The sequence below is a fragment of the Rhipicephalus microplus genome, chromosome 4 (genome assembly GCF_043290135.1).
Source record: "Rhipicephalus microplus isolate Deutch F79 chromosome 4, USDA_Rmic, whole genome shotgun sequence".
Classification (NCBI taxonomy): Eukaryota; Metazoa; Arthropoda; class Arachnida; order Ixodida; family Ixodidae; genus Rhipicephalus; species Rhipicephalus microplus.
This window is the reverse complement of record NC_134703.1, coordinates 199607692-199623880: the sequence shown is the minus strand read 5'-3', so window position 1 is coordinate 199623880 and position 16189 is coordinate 199607692. Positions and strand designations below refer to the sequence as shown.

Below are 16189 nucleotides of genomic sequence, written 5' to 3'. Positions count from 1 at the left end.
CTCTGAAAAGTCACATTTCTGAAAAAGGGAGAGAGAGAAAAAGTGCTCAAAATTTCGAGACGCGCATGGTGTTTTTATTTCTCTGTGCCATCTGGCATTGCTTGGCTTCCAGTTCTTTCGTCAGGTCGAGAGAAGAAACAATGCAATTACAGCATACAAGTCTTTGTAACTCCGTTCGTACTGGACAGATTCTAAAAGTTTCTGCTGCAGTAAATTCGCGAGCCAATAAACTCTTTAGTGAATTTCTTTCATGGAATAAGTGTTGCAGGGCCCCTTTAAGTGAGGTGTCTTGCATGAACCAGAAACTTGGTTTGCACTCAATGCTATTTTCTCTGTTTCACTACTGTCTGCTGAAAGTGGGATTGCTGTGAGCGCACGTGAATTCATGCTATCTCTTCTAGAATTGTGGTGACATCTCTTAAGGTGGTGAGTGCTGGGCACGTACAATGAATAAATGCTTAAAGCTTATTCTTGTGATTTTCATTTAGCAAAAATGCTTGCACTGTGAAGTGATAATTATTTTAACTAAAAAAATTTCACTGACTCAAAACTTTCACTGACAGCAAGGCTTTATGAAAGAAATTGATTTTCTAACAATCAAGCACAAAGAGTTCTGACAGAGAAGGGGCACGAAAACGTTGCTTTACAAATGTAGCAATGAGGGGTACCAGGGAGTTCATATCTCCATTGCTTAGCCCGGGCTCGCCATTCATCCTTTGTGCATCCCTTGATCTTCGATCACCTCCAAGGCTGAGGGGTGATTCCATGAGAGATCGAATGCACAGGTTTGGAAGTTATTTTTTTGTGTTTAATGTTTTATACATTATGTGAGTATATTCAAAGTGCATGGAATCAAAAATTTTATTACCAGAAAAATGATCCTAGCATATCAAAAAGTTACTTGAAAGTGGCAGCACGAGTGTCTCATTCTTTCTTACGGCAATGCTTCCCGATTTTGCAGGAGACTTAAATGCACACTGCAGACGTTGGGTCAAAAACATTTTCTTCTGGTTTTATTATGTGTCACAGTGAATTACATCCCTGCTTTCCTTAGTTTAGTTCTCTGCAGAACCTAAAAAAATTCTGAAAAGATGACAAACTCGGCCAATGTAAAAAAGTTTGCTACCTTTGACGTACCTTGACGCGTTTTTTATTTTATGCAGACACGTAAAGAAATGCAAAATATATAACAAAGTTTATTAACATTCTTGCAAAGTATTGCTTTCCCAGACTTCTAGTGTGAGAAGGAAAAAAAATAGGTAATGTGACTTTCTTCAAAAAAGCTTATTTTTAAAAATGAAGAAAAAAAATACGGACGCAATTTTAACCAAACTATTCCAACAGAGTTCGCTTATGTCACCCAAAATATGGTTTAATCATTAGAGTATAACCTCATTACAGCAGACCTCCAGTGAAGAAGATACTCATCTATTGTGAAAGGAGTATGTAAGATACAAGTACATACTGTTACAACAGGCTTTTATGTAAACTCTGAATGTGTCTGTTATAAACAGAGATAATTAAAAGTCATAAAGGTATTTACTCTCAATGGGAACTTTAAAAAATTTGTATGTTTGAAAACTTTGTTTTCATAGATTTTCCTAAAATCAACCAGATGGGACTGTGGCGCTGCGATCGCTCAGCGACCATGGGGATGATGGGTATGTGACGTCCCCGCAAACAGGAACTGAACCCCGGTCCTTTCAGGATGTTTTCGCTCATTTCTTAAATCCACGCATAAAAAAAAGGAAAAGAAAACCTTCGGTGTAAGAATGGACATTCTGGAGTGGAGTACCTAGAAGGATTATTTCTACTGTTCTCGCGGGCCCCCCACGCAAACACGAGGACCGGGCGGCGCCTTGTCGTCTACAGACAGTGTGACAGTGTACGGTGGAAGTAATCCGCGCGCACCCTTCACATTTGTGGCATGGGGGAGCAGCAGAGCACCTTTTGTTGGTTCGGGGAATGCGACCCTGCCGCGGCGCCTGTGCCGGGTCCAGTCTGACTTTCCGTCAGCCTCCGTGGATCCAGGGCTCATTACTGCGTTCTGCGCAGATGGCCACCTGCGGCATTGAATGACGAAGAAGCGGCGGCTACGGAGAATTTCGCGGGAGACACCGAGCTGCATGGAGACGTCGGGACTCGTTCTGGACATCGGCTCATCAAGTACCAGAAACCGGGACAATTGGTTCGGCTGAAAACATTTTGGCACAACATTGCAAACTTTGGACGTTGGCCATTATAGGCGACGCACTTTGTCGGAAGCATCGGGACCATTGTTCGCCCGTAATTAAAGTGTCTTCGGAAGGCTCGCTCATCTCTCTCGCTGAGGCTTGAGTTTGTACATTGTTACTTGCTCGGCTTTGTTTGGGAGAGGGTTTTATACTGGTGTGGGCCGCGGGAGCGGCCGTCGAAGATGACACACACCGACTGACAGAGAAATGTGTCCTGTCAACAGTGGCAATCGGTTAAGTGCCGCAGAGGGGCGGAGTCGGGTCCTACAAAAAGGGACTATGAGACCATACGAGGGTCGGAGAGAGACAGAGCGTTGAGATTGAGATGGTAGAAAGACGGAATGGAAAATGAAGCTAACGGCGTGAAGAGATAGCAATGAGAGTCGATGAGATGATGACTGAGGCAGAGATGATATGACGAGGAACGAAAGTTAGAGATGGGAAACCAGGAAGAGAGTGATTGCGGGACGTTATGAAAGAAGATTAAGATGGAAATCGCTGAGAGAAACAACAGAGACGACGAAGACGATGAAGACTGACAACACGGACCATTCGTGAGACGAACTTGTAGCGCCTCAATGCGCTGCTCGTCAAGGAAGAAGAAGTTGGCATTTAGGCGGCGCGGTGGGTGCAGCGCGATAATAAAAAAATCAGTTCGAAAACTGAACGCTGTCAGGGCTAGATCTTTCCCGTGTTAGCTCCGACAGTTAATGGTGACCCGATAAAGAACACACAGCCCCGATCATCCCCCATGGATCCCGCCGGCTCTGCCACCAATCCTACCGGTCCTGACGCCCAAGAAGACGCCAGACCTAGCGGTGCTGCAGTCACTGCGATTCAACATGTCAACCTGCCACCATTTTGGCCCAACAGCCCCAGCACATGGTTTCTGCAGGTCGAGGCGCACTTCCGTCTATGGCAAATCACCAGCCAGCAGACCAGGCACTGGCATCTGGTATACTGCTTACCTCCGGGCGTAGCCGACGACTTAGCTGATATTTTAGCGTCGCCGCACCTGAGCCATCCCTACGACACGTTGAAGGCAGCTATCATTTCCCGCAAGTCTGAGTCCGAACACAGCAGACTCCGACAGCTCATCACGGCTACAGAGCTCAGTGACCGTCTCCCATCACAGCTCCTGCGACGCATGCGCCAGCTCATTGGTGGCCCCTCCGCCCCTCAAGAGGAGAAGCTGTTACGTTAGTTGTTCCTCCAGCACTTACCGCAGAGCATGGTCCCGGTCCTCGTAGCTGCAGGAGATGTCCCACTAGACACACTCGCTGAAATGGCTGACCGAGTGGCGGACTACTCGCGGGCACATAGCCTCAACGCTGTTACCACACCGCTACCGGCCACCGCTGCAGACCCGGCGCTCGGGAGCATCGAGAACCGTTTGGACGCCCTTGTCAGGCGCCTCGATGACTTTCTACCTGCGCATCGTCGACCGTCATCCAGGTTCTAGATACAGAGTCGCTCCTCGACGCCCCCACGTTCTCCGGAACTTCGGCCACCCGACGTGCCGCGGGACGTTTCATCCTCAACCGTGTGCTGGTACCACCGCCGATTCGGTGCCTCTGCTCGCAAGTGCACTCGCCCGTGCTCCTGGTCGGGAAATGCGACGACCGGCCACTGACGGCAGCAAGTGGTACTGGTCGAAAGTCATGCCGCCTTTTCTATGTTTCTGATAAGATCACTGGCGCTTGCTTCCTAGTCGACACTGGAGCCCAGGTTAGCGTCATCCCGGCCTCGTGTGCAGATCGCCGTCGCAACGAACAGACCTGCCCACTCCAAGCGATCAACAATTCCGCCATTCGCACATACGGCCAACGCTCTCTTACACTTGACCTTGGACTACGCCGTACGCTCCGCTGGATTTTCATCCTCGCTGACGTCTCGCAAGCTGTTCTTGGAGCTGACTTCCTCAGTTTTTTCAACCTTGCTGTGGACATGCATGCTCATCGCCTCATTGATCTCAACACCCGCCTCTCCATCACCGGTGTACTCTGTACTTCCTCGCCAATGGGACTGCGAGCTCTCACACCTGCTTCGCCGTATGCAAAAATACTCGAGGACTTTCCCAGCATCACGAAGCCGCACACCAGAGAGTCACCGGTGAAGCATTCCATCACTCACCACATTGTGACCACTGGACCTCCCGTTTTTACACGACCCCGTCGACTATCTGGAGAACGCCTCGCCATCGCCCGTCGTGAGTTTGAGCACATGCTTGAACTTGGCATTGTGTGGCCTTCCTCCAGCAACTGGGCGTCGCCACTCCACATGGTGCCGAAGAAAGATCCTGGCGACTGGAGACCATGTGGGGATTACCGCGCTCTCAATGCCCACACCTTACCAGACCGCTATCCACTTCCTCACATACAGGATTTCACATCAAATTTGGCTGGGTGCACAATCTTCTCTAAGATTGACTTAATGAAGGCTTATCATCAGATTCTTGTAGAACCCACCGACATTCCGAAGACGGTCATCACCACCCTATTCGGTCTGTTTGAATATGTGAGGATGCCTTTTGGATTGCGCAACTCTGCACAGACCTTTCAGCGCACTATCAGTGAGGTCACGCGAGGTCTCGATTTCGTATTTGCCTACCTTGATGACCTCCTTGTAGCAAGCTCATCCGGCCCTGAGCATGAAGCCCACCTGCACACCCTCTTCCACCGCCTGGATGATTACGGCTTCATAATTAATCCCAATAAGTGCCTCTTCGGCGTCGCTACAATAGAGTTTCTAGGCCACCTTGTCACTCCAAAGGGTGGGTATCCAACCACTCGCCAGCAAAGTGAAGGCTATTCAAGACTTTCCACCCCCGACTTCACTGAAGGGACTCCGAGAATTTCCGTGCCTACTAAACTTCCATCGCCGCTTTCTTCCAAAGTGCGCCACATTCCTAAAGCCCTTGACCGACCTATTGGCTAAAAAGAAAGACCCGGCTGCGCCACTGGAGTGGCCCAAGGACGCTGCATCTGCCTTCAACACTGCCAAGAAGGCTCTGGCAGATGCTACCATGCTCATATATCCCGTCCCTGATGCCCCGATTCGTCTCATCACTGATTCATCAAGCGTGGCAGTTGGCGCTGTTCTCGAGCAGCACGTATCCGGTTGGCAGCCCCTTGGGTTTTTCTCGCAAAAACTGAAGCCAACAGAGACAAAATACAGTACATTTGCCCGAGAACTCCTCGCGGTATACTTCGCCATCAAACATTTTCGTCATTTATTGGAGGGCCGGGAATTTTACGCCGTTACAGACCACAAGCCCCTGACGTTTGCCTTCCATCGCAATCACAGCAATTATACTGCATGGGAGATCCGTCAACTATGCTTTATTTCCGAGTTCACTGTGGATCTCAGACACGTACATGGGCCGGACAATGCTGCTGCTGATGCACTATCCCGCATCGATGCCTTGTCGACCCAGCCACCACTAGACATGGAAGAGCTAGCAGCTGCCCAAAGCAATGATCCTGAGCTGCGTCGTCTTCGCTCTTCATCCACGTCTCTATCGTTCACGGAGTGCCTGCTTCCATTTTCTACCTCATTAATAACGTGCGAAGCGTCTACTGGTGTCCCTCGGCCCTTCGTGCCTTCAGCTGTTCGTCGCGCAATTTTTGATCAATTGCACAACATGAGCCAACCTGGTATTCGTGCGACCCAGAAGCTAGGCACATCTCGTTTCCTTTGGCCAAGCATCAATGCTGATGTCCGACGCTGGGCGCGAACCTGCCTTGAGTGCCAGCGCGTTAAAGTTCACCGTCACACTGTCATGGCAACATCCCCGTTTCGGCCTCCAGACGCAAGGTTTCCTCACGTCCATCTCGACATCATCGGTCCTCTTCCGTCATTGCAAGGAGCCTGTTACCTGCTGATATGTGTGGATCGCTTCACCAGATGGCTGGAAGCGTTTCCCATTTCCGACATTACAGCACCAACATTTGCCAAGGCTTTCACAAACGGCTGGGTGTCGCGCTTTGGATGCCCTTCTGTCATCACCACTGATCGCGGTCGTCAGTTTCAATCGGCCCTTTTCACCGCACTTGCCAATATCCTGGGCATTCGACACATCCACACAACTGCCTACTATCCTTCTGCCAATGGCATGGTCGAACGGCTTCATCGACAACAGAAAGCTGCCCTCACTGCTCACCAGCCAAGAGAACGTTGGCTCGACCACCTCCCCTTCGTACTTCTGGGCATCCGATCAGCATTGAAAGTGGATCTCGGCTGCTCATCAGCCGAACTAGTCTATGGCGTTTCCCTGCGTCTTCCAGGAGAATTCTTCGAGCCATCATCGCCACCTTCCACTCACGATGCCTCCACGTACATTCGAGAGCTGTGCACCACGTTTCGGGACCTTGCTCCTGTGATTCCTGCCGACCGACACCTCCAGTCTGTCTTCGTCAGTCAGGATCTGCATGACTGCAGTCACGTCTTCGTTCGGCGTGACCAAATACGGCCACCACTAACACCAGCCTATGATGGCCCATTCCGCGTACTCCATCGTACACCTAAGACGTTCACGCTGGACATCAATGGCCGTGAAGACGTCGTGGCTGCTGATCGACTGAAACCTGCGTATATCGCCGCTCTCGCGGCCGCGGGTTTTCAATCTAAAGTCTGGATGCCAACATTCAAGCATGTACACTGGGTGACTCCTCTGGTGATTCCTACGGCTCCCGCTCTACGGGGGGGGGGGGGGGGGGAGCCATGTAGCGTCTCAATGCGCTGCTCGTCAAGGAAGAAGAAGTTGGCATTTAAGCCGCGCGGTGGGTGCAGCGTGATAATAAAAAAATCAGTTCGAAAACTGAACGCTGTCAGGACTGGATCTTTCCCGTGTTAGCTCCGACAAACTTCACCTCCCTTACTTAAACGAGCTTTGCGGGAAGGGATGCGGCATATTGAGACATTGCGGGGTTTTATTCATAGATAACTTCATCATTTGTGTCGTCGTGTGTTTTTTATATGCATACCCTTGTATTGTTGCAGTTACTATCTTTATGTGCCTGCCCTGTGTCGAACGTTGCGAGTGTCTAAATCATGTGTTATAATTTTGTGTAGTGGTTAATGTACGCGGTATACGATGTTTTAAGTTAGTAATAAATTAAATGAATCGGTAAACAAGAACAGGTCGTAGCGTCTCTTACTTCCCGGCCCCAGCACGAATCCCTGTATGTGGCAAGTGATTGAGACACGTAGCCAAGAGGGAACCGGATAGAAAAAGGGTTGAGTGTTCTTCCCTCTCTTTGACATTCAGTGGCGTAGCGGCGGACGTCTCAGGTAGTACAGTGGAACCCCACTTATATGAATTTCAGGGGACCACACAAAACTGTTGTATAATGATAAAAAAAAAACTGAGATTACAGGCAGTGACACTCAGCCTTGCCCAAGAAAACAGGTACAGGCTGCCTCAAAAAATAACCCCACGGCACGACCTTGTTTCTCAGCAAGAAAGGTAGATCAAATTATTCTTTCCAGTGGGAGCTAATGACATCAGTACTTAGTTGATGGATGTGCAAGAAAATCTTCGTTCTCAACTCTAAAAAAATCTAATCCAACGTGCATCTTTCTATCAATAAATAAAATCCGAAAATTACCTGCGCATCAGAATGAACCGAAAACGCCTTGTCAACTGCTTCCTGTCAGAATAGTCAGACGCAATGTCATTGCTATCACATAATGGCAATGGACTGCAAGCTTGTGCGCCATGTTTAGAGTAGCCTAAAATAGGGGGAGTGTCCGAAGTGCCCTGTGAATACATGAGAGGAGTGAGGGCTTTTTGCGGTGAACTCCCGCGCTGGAGCCGTGGGCTTTCTCTGCAGTGAAAGCCGCGTGGAAGCGGTGCGCGTCTGCTACACACTCGATATTTGGGCCAATATTAGCCAACATTGCGGTAGTATTGGTAATAGTTAATATTGCGTCACTCCAACACTATACTGTAGCGACTCACAACACAGATACATAACTCGTTTGGTAGCTCTGGAGTGCGGATCTTGTATGTTTTCTTTCAGCTGTTAGGTCACGGCAATCATCCGCACCTATGCACCCGTTTCTTCAATGCATTCTGCTTGCAGCCGTTCTGAGCGAAGGCACTTATTTCAGTTTCATGTGGAATGACGTATGTAACCTGGCTGTAAAAGAGAATAAGCTGCAGATTGCAAAGTTAATCAGGAGACTTTTGATGCAGTATGATGCATGTACGGTAGCTGTCCGGCCCATTGTGACTGCGTTCCAATCCAAACTTTCTCACCTGCGTGAATCCCCCTGCTCTTTTTCATTTCCTCTCTGAATAACAAGCTCTTACTTGTTCATCGTCTTCCAGCGATCGACTGCTTCGTCATGTGCTCTCGCTGGCTCGCCTTAAAGGGGCCCTGCAATACTTTTTGAGCATGGTCAGAAAATGCTGCCGATTCGTAGTAGAGGCTCCCGACTAGACCCAAGCCAAATATTATAGCGCCGCACGCGGCCTGAAATTCACAATAAATGATCAAAGTCAGCTAAAAATTGCTTTCTCTTCCTTCGATGAATGACGGAAGACGCTCGAAAATCGCACGTAGCAGTAGCAAGGCCATCTATCAGCCACTGGCTGATTTAAAGATGGCGTGCTTGGTCGTTACAGAGATTGCAGTGAGAGGCCGTGACATGTCCACGCGTACGTGCGTGATCACACCGAAAAAGCCGCAGATCCGAAGAAAAAAAAAAAAGAAAAAGTGCTCAAGGTCACGAGGCACGGTCGATGTATTTTATTTGCTCTGCCATCCTTCTCTGCTCAGCTTTCAGCATTTTCGTCAAAACTAGAGAAGAGAGTATGCAATTGCAGCATGCGACCAATCTTTGTAACTTCACTCAAACTGGACGGTTTCTTAAAATTTTCGTGGTGTTGAATTTGTAAGGCAATAACCTCTTCTAGTGAATTCATTCTATGGTTATTTGAAAAATTGTTTCAGGGCCTCTTTAACACGCTTTACAGGTATATATGCACCTAGTAAATGGCTATCTCATGGTAATGAATTTCCACACTTTTTATCATTTCTTTAACTTTGTGCAATTGATTTGTTTTACATCGTTTTGCGCTCTGCTGTTTCAAGCATTTTCATGGAAAGCCAAATGTCTTCATTGTCTCTGTAGAATACCAACAATGAAAACTAACTCACCTATCTCTCTCATCTCGTTCGCTTGGAAAGGTTGATGGCATTACTAACTTGACATGCTTGTGATTTTCGTAATGGCTAATGGTAGTAATATGGTGTGTGGTGCACAGACCCACTTTCTTTAGCCACAAATAAATCTAACGATCCTTGGTCTGATGAATTCTCTCCGCCTGGGATTGAAAATGTGATAAGCAACATTAATCTCAACATTTAGGGCTTTCCTATGCATTTTGGAGAAATGAACACTTAGCTAAAATACACGAAAAAAAAAATGAAACTCACAAGGTCTATATGCATGTGGCTAAGAAAGCTAGACGTAGAAAGCTTTTTTTTTTTGTCTTCCTTGACCCTCCTTCCCCTCCTCTGAAAGCTTTCTGGCCCTAACGTGGTTTCGCACTAGCCCCATGATCTAAGGCATTGCAAGGGTTATGCATGCCACCTATTTTTATATGCCCTCCGTGATCAACCAATAGAGGCAATGCGAAGTTACCATGTCAGGTGATGACGTCATCATATGACACACTCTGAATGATGACTTGATGGCATAAATTTTATCGATCATTGATGTCATCACGTGATACTTTTTTTAATCATTCGTGGTGATGACACGGAATGGCAGCGGTTAATGCCCGTGTTTGATGAGGCAGCAAAGGCTCTCACCTTTAAAAAAAACAGTACAAATCAAAATTAATCGATAACTGTGCACCACCATGTACGTCTCAGTTCATTGCATAAGCGATCACACGGAAACAAACGTGATAATGAGCTATATGTCCACGGCACTCAAGAAGCTTGATCTACTTATCAGGCCTTCTCCTTATATTGAAGAGATAACAGACATTCTGCGTTTGTTAATGTGACAGTTTCGAGCTGTAACGCAGTAGCATGAAACCTATAAGCAAAGAAAAAGGTAGTGTACGCTTGTTACAATAAGCTCATTAGAAAAAAGCAGCATTAAATTTTAGCCAGGTGCCTTGTTATCACACGCTATATTGCTTATATAGTCAAGAGTCCGACGGAATTCCGTCTGGTCGGGGACAAACATAGTGCAAAATAACAAAAAACGCCGACCAAGGTGGCCCCGCCGCGGTGGTCTAGTGGCTAAGGTACTCGGCTGCTGACCCGCAGGTCGCGGGTTCAAATCCCGGCTGCGGCGGCTGCATTTCCGGTGGAGGCGGAAATGTTGAGGCCCGTGTGCTCAGATTTGGGTGCACGTTAAAGAACCCCAGGTGGTAAAAATTTCCGGAGCCCTCCACTACGGCATCTCTCATAATCATATGGTGGTTTTGGGACGTTAAACCCCACAAATCAATCAAATCAGCCGACCAAGGTGAAATACACAAAAATTAAAAAGACATTTCGGCTCCCCACACGGGAGCCTTGTTCCCAGTGACCGCAAATGGCGTAGTGCGCTCTTCTTATGCATGTTTCATCACGTGTTGCAAACATCGCGCGTACACAGGGGAGAGTGTCCCAATATTTCTGTTCAATGTATGCGCAGTAGTTTGAATGGCCAGAGATTCCATGTGCAATCGTGGTAACAACTTTCTTTCCGTGTCAATGATGCAGGCTTTATCCCAGTCGATAGCGTGCCCAGTAGACGCAACATGTTCTGCGAGGGCATTAGAAGCTACTTTCTTGTTCTTGACGTCATTAAAATGTTCCAGGAACGTTCTTGTGCCCGTTTCGCCAATGTATCCATATTCACAGTCTTTGCAAGGAATTTTATACACCACGCCGAGAAAATCATGTCTGTCCAACTTATCTTTGACATTTGTAAGACGGCCTTGAAGCTTTCGTGTCGGAAGGGGAGCCACTTGGACGTCGTAGCTGCGCAATATCCGAGCGAGGGTCTTGCTGAAGCCTGGGACGTAAGGCACCGATGCGCATTTTCTTGTAGCAATGGTGTGTGACTGAGCCGGACGCTGCAGTTGTCGCTGCACCGAGTTCATGAAGGAAAGCGGGTATCCGCAAGTAGCCAGCTCCTGTCGAACAGACTCAACATCTTCTACTGTGTCTTCTTCCTTAGAACAAATCCTCCAAGCGTGCTTTACGAGTGTAGACACAACAGAACGTTTATGGCAGGATGGGTGCTCAGAATTGAAGCTTAGAAAACGACCGGTGTGTGTTTCTTTTCTGTACACACTGAAAGTCAGGCGCCTACCGTCTCGTTTCACGAGGACGTCAAGGAACGGAAGGCAGCCGTTTGATTCTTCTTCCACGGTAAACTGTATCGCGGCTTCCACGGAATTGAGCGGTTCTAAGAATACTGGTAGGGCATCTCGTTGCAAAACACAGAAACAATCATCCACATATCGAAGGAAAGTCTTGGGCGGGGCAGCAAATGAAGTGACAGTCCGGTTTTCAACAGCCTCCATGGTAACGTTTGCGACAGTGACGGACACAGGAGATCTCATTGCAGTGCCATGCACCTGCTTGTAGTATTTGCTCCTGAATATAAAGTAGGTGTTCTCTAAGCAGAACTTAAGCAACCGTAACAGATTAGGAACATCGATGGGCGTTCTGTCCGACTATGATTGGTCTGACTCAAGGGCTGTCTTGCAAACGTCGATTGCCCGACCAACAGGCACATTTGTAAAAAGCAACCGTACATCAAAAGATGCTAGAACATCATTGTCATCTAGTACCATGTCGCGTACCTTATCAATGAAATTACTGGAATTACTTAAGTGCGTTTCACTTTTTCCAACAAGTGGCAAGAGGGTCCTGTCTAGGTAAGCTGAAAGCTTATTCAGAGGCGACCTTGTAAAATCGACAATCGTGCGGATTGGGACACCTGTCTTGTGAATCTTAGGCAGTCCATAGATAGCTGGCGCTGATTTATTGTTACAAAGAAGAGAGTAATATAAAGACTTTTGTGTTGGCGGCACGAAGCGAAAGACGTCTGCTAGCAGCTTCTGGAGGTCCTTTTGAAGTTTTGCTGTTGGGTCGCTATGTAGTGGAAGGTACGTGCTGGCATCCTCGAGAAGGGCGTTAATCTTGTTCACGTAGTCATTTGTGTCGAGCAAGACAGTAGCGTTGCCCTTGTCCGCAGGAAGTATTACAATGTATTTATTATTGCGTAGTGACTTCACCGCCTGAAGTTCTGTTGAAGTCAGAGGGAAAAGGCTGCATATGACGAAGCGAAGAGAGCACAGACACAGCACTTGTACGGGCTTCGTCTCTACAAGAAAATTCTACGAGACTCACAGCGTTCTTGACGGCGCAAATTATCTTCCCACGGTCTGTTTCAGGGCCCATATTGAAATTGAGTCCCAGATTTAGGACCGCAGTCTCGGCGACGTTTGGCTTGTAGGAAGAAAGGTTATGCACAAGGCATTTTTCTGGCACACGCGCATCCTTCGCATGTCGCTGTTGTAAGCTAGCCAGTTTCTTTTTTTTTTCTTTTCGTGTGATTGTTCACAACGACGGCTCTGAAGCATGGCGTTGAAATTAGTGTGTAGCTGTATGCTCGGGAATTCGTCCGGGCACTTGAATTCAATGTGGCGCTGGGCAAAAAAGGCTTCATTTTCCAAGCTTCGTATCCGGTTTTCGCAATCTAAAATTCTTGCTTGAAGTAACTGTCGCTCTGCCTTCGAAACAACGCTGATGCCAAACTTTGTGGGTACAAGTCTGTTTAAATGAAGAGAGCGAGGAATCATACCTTGAGCTTTGCAGGCCAGGTTGAACTTCAAACGTCTTTTTAATTTTTGTGTATTTTACCTTGGTCGGCATTTTTTGTTATTTTGCACTATATTGCTGCGGGCACTTCATGTAACTACTCGTATGCATCTTTTAGATGTAAAGCAGCTCTTTGACTAGCCAGTGTAATGCTGTCCATCCGTGTCTCCGTGCCATGCGCCACATTGCGTTCCCCCCATCGCAGTTGTTGGAACAATGCCAAGTAGGTCAAGTCGCAGCGGCACGTTGACGTCACTTTCTCTCTCACCCGCAGCAGCTGCTGGCTCCTTCCAACACATCTAGGTGGTGTTGCTCGTCCACCTGCTTACAACACACTTCTCTCTCACTGCACCCTCTCCAACACCCACAACACTCGCCTGCATGTCTAGAGGAAACACTCTTTCGGCCTGTTTATCTGTGATGAAACTTACACGAAATTCAGCCCACATCCCGTGTTTTTGTTTCAAAGAAAGGTTTACTCAAGTAAAGGCTACACGGACTTTGGCTTCAAATCATTCTTCTAGCACCCCCTTCGACGCCAGTTTCAGCCAGGTTAACAGCTTGCGCACCGCTGCTGCTTCGCATCCATCATGGTTCCTTTCGGGGAGATAGCCCATAATTTTTGTGAAATCTCTGAGTCGTGCCAACCTTAAGCACTATAAACCTTCAAAATATCAGAAGTTAAGAATGAGTTGTTTGAAACAGTTTTCATTGTGCATGGTGATGGCTTGAAGCTATGAATGCACTTCGCATAAACGTTTCATACTGGTCACGTTCAGTGATCCCGGTATATAAAAAGAAACCTAATGCAAGAGTGACCACTGGCTCACAAACAATTTCTCTAACGAAGACAGGTGGACCGGTCTTCATCAGGGTTTGCAAACAAGTGCGATGCTATGCGAACATCCCGCATCGACAAGGTGGTTCAAAAAAGAAACAAGAGAGAGCAATAAATTAGTGGGGAATTCGGTGGATAAACAACAGAAAAAAGGTGGATGTACCTGGTAATTCGTCGATAGCTGCTTTTTCCTAAGGAAATGTCTCATTTGGTTCACCGTGGTTCTTGCTGAATGAAGAGAGGATTTCCTTGAGTGTGCGTCAAACAGGTCTGGCAAACCTCGTCGCTGTCACGACTATCTTCAACCTCTGGCAGCAGCTTTCATAGAGAAGTAACATCCAAAAAGTTTATGCGACGAACAATATTTTTCTTAGCAAACTTCTTCTTGTGAACGCCTAAGCTATCAGTGCCGAATACTCTGACTGAGCTATAAGCCCCATGCGAAGTTTCTGAATAGTGAACAGTTACACCAAGTCGAGACGTTTGTGTTGAGTAGTGCTACACTTGTTTTGTTGTTTCTCCTATGACAGTGCAGTGACTTGGGAATGCCTCGCTGTTTCATGTTTTAAGAAGAGGGCTGTCTAAAGTTTTCACTGTGATAACATGTGGCATTTCGATGGTGGCAGAGTAGTAGATGGGAGTGACCTTAAGTTTAGGTGCACATTAATGAACCACAGGTGGTCAAAATTTCGGGAGCCTTCCACTATAGCGTTTCTCATACTGATATGGTGCTTTTGCGACATAAAATGTCGCCTGTGCTCTGTTCTCAAGGTGGAAAACTCGTTAAAGACATGTGAACAAATTATAATATATTAGACAGCTTCTGGCAAAATTGTGCAGCGCTTCACGTTTTCAAAAAATACAGGAAAAGGTAGTAACAGTAAGAAGTTATGTGTGAGCAATGTGCAAAGCATGATAATGAGAAACTGAGTAAGCGGCTTGGGAGATAGCTGAGGTGACCTCTTTACTAGCTTATTTATGGACGTTGTGCGTTGCACTACATCGTTGAAGATCTCTGTATCTATTGCACAAGGCACCAGGGAAACAGACAGTGAGAAAGCATCTCTATAATGTCACACCTGCTCATAATAGAAGCCTGTAGTTACAGATAAGGTTGCCTTGCCGCTGATTACATAAGCTTTACCGTGTGCCCCTGACGGGTTTTGGCAAGGTCATTCGAAGGTCAACCTCTTGCAGTGGTGATGGATGGTAGCGCAGACAACGAACACGGACAAGAGAAGGCACATAGACACAACACAGCGCTAACTTTCAACAACAGTTTATTACACGCAGATCTCCGTGGTGTATGCGATCCACCACGCCAACGTCGCACGTGCGTAGCTCTAAAAACCATCAAATATAACCAACGCGCGTGTTCCAATACTTTACAATTTTATATTTTTCAATCTTTTTTTACTTTTTCTTTCTTCCTTTTATCCCATGTTACCACAAACCCTATCGCGAATACATGTAATCAAGTTCCTTATCTGTCAAAACCACTGATGGGCTGCTCACACACGTGTCACCTAGCTCTGCAATTCTGCCGGCCTCCAATACCAACCGCGTCATCTCGTGCCTACTTCTATTGATTATAACCGTTTCCTTGAATTTCGGTGTGCACTTACATCTCTGGCAATGAAGGGAAAGAAAACCATCAGGAACAACACTATTTACTTTGTTATTGTGCTCGCGCAAGCGATCGTTTATGCATCTACCGGTCTGACCGATATAACACTTTCCACAAGTAAGTGGAATGAGGTATACAACACACATGATGCACTCCACAAATAGGTTTCTATGTTTCTTTTGGCATACATTTGATTTTCCCTTGTCTGGTCTTGTGCTTCTGCACAGACTCACCAACTTATTGGGTGCCGAGAAAACTACGTTAGTGCCACATTTTTCCGCAATCTTTTTTATCCTGTGAGAAACCTTATGCATGTATGGAATCACGGCAAAACTTTCCTTTCTTGAGCTCACCCTATCCATCCCTTCACATCTTTTCTCCAGCACTTTTCTGTGCAATCCTTCAGCAACGGACACGACGAGGCTCTTGGGGTACCCGGCATTGCTTAGCCTCGAGACCTGTTGTCTGAAGCTTTCATTCATGAGGCACCGGCAGGACTTCTTTAGTGCCTCACTCAAGCACATCTTCGCAATGCCTCGTTTTACCAGTTTAGTATGCGCTGAGTGAAACTGTAGTAAAGGCTTACTTGCTCTGGGCTCGTAACACCAGCATGTCTTTTCATCTGAGAATTGAAAGTTAATGTCAA

The 16189-nt window shown here is 47.0% G+C and overlaps 1 protein-coding gene across 7 annotated transcripts in view; it reads left to right on the top strand.

The window, feature by feature from the left end:
• Positions 1-16189, top strand: part of LOC119172534 (B-cell lymphoma 3 protein homolog) — a 141098-nt gene that overhangs the window by 35118 nt on the left and 89791 nt on the right. The gene's annotated exons all lie outside the window — the stretch shown is intronic.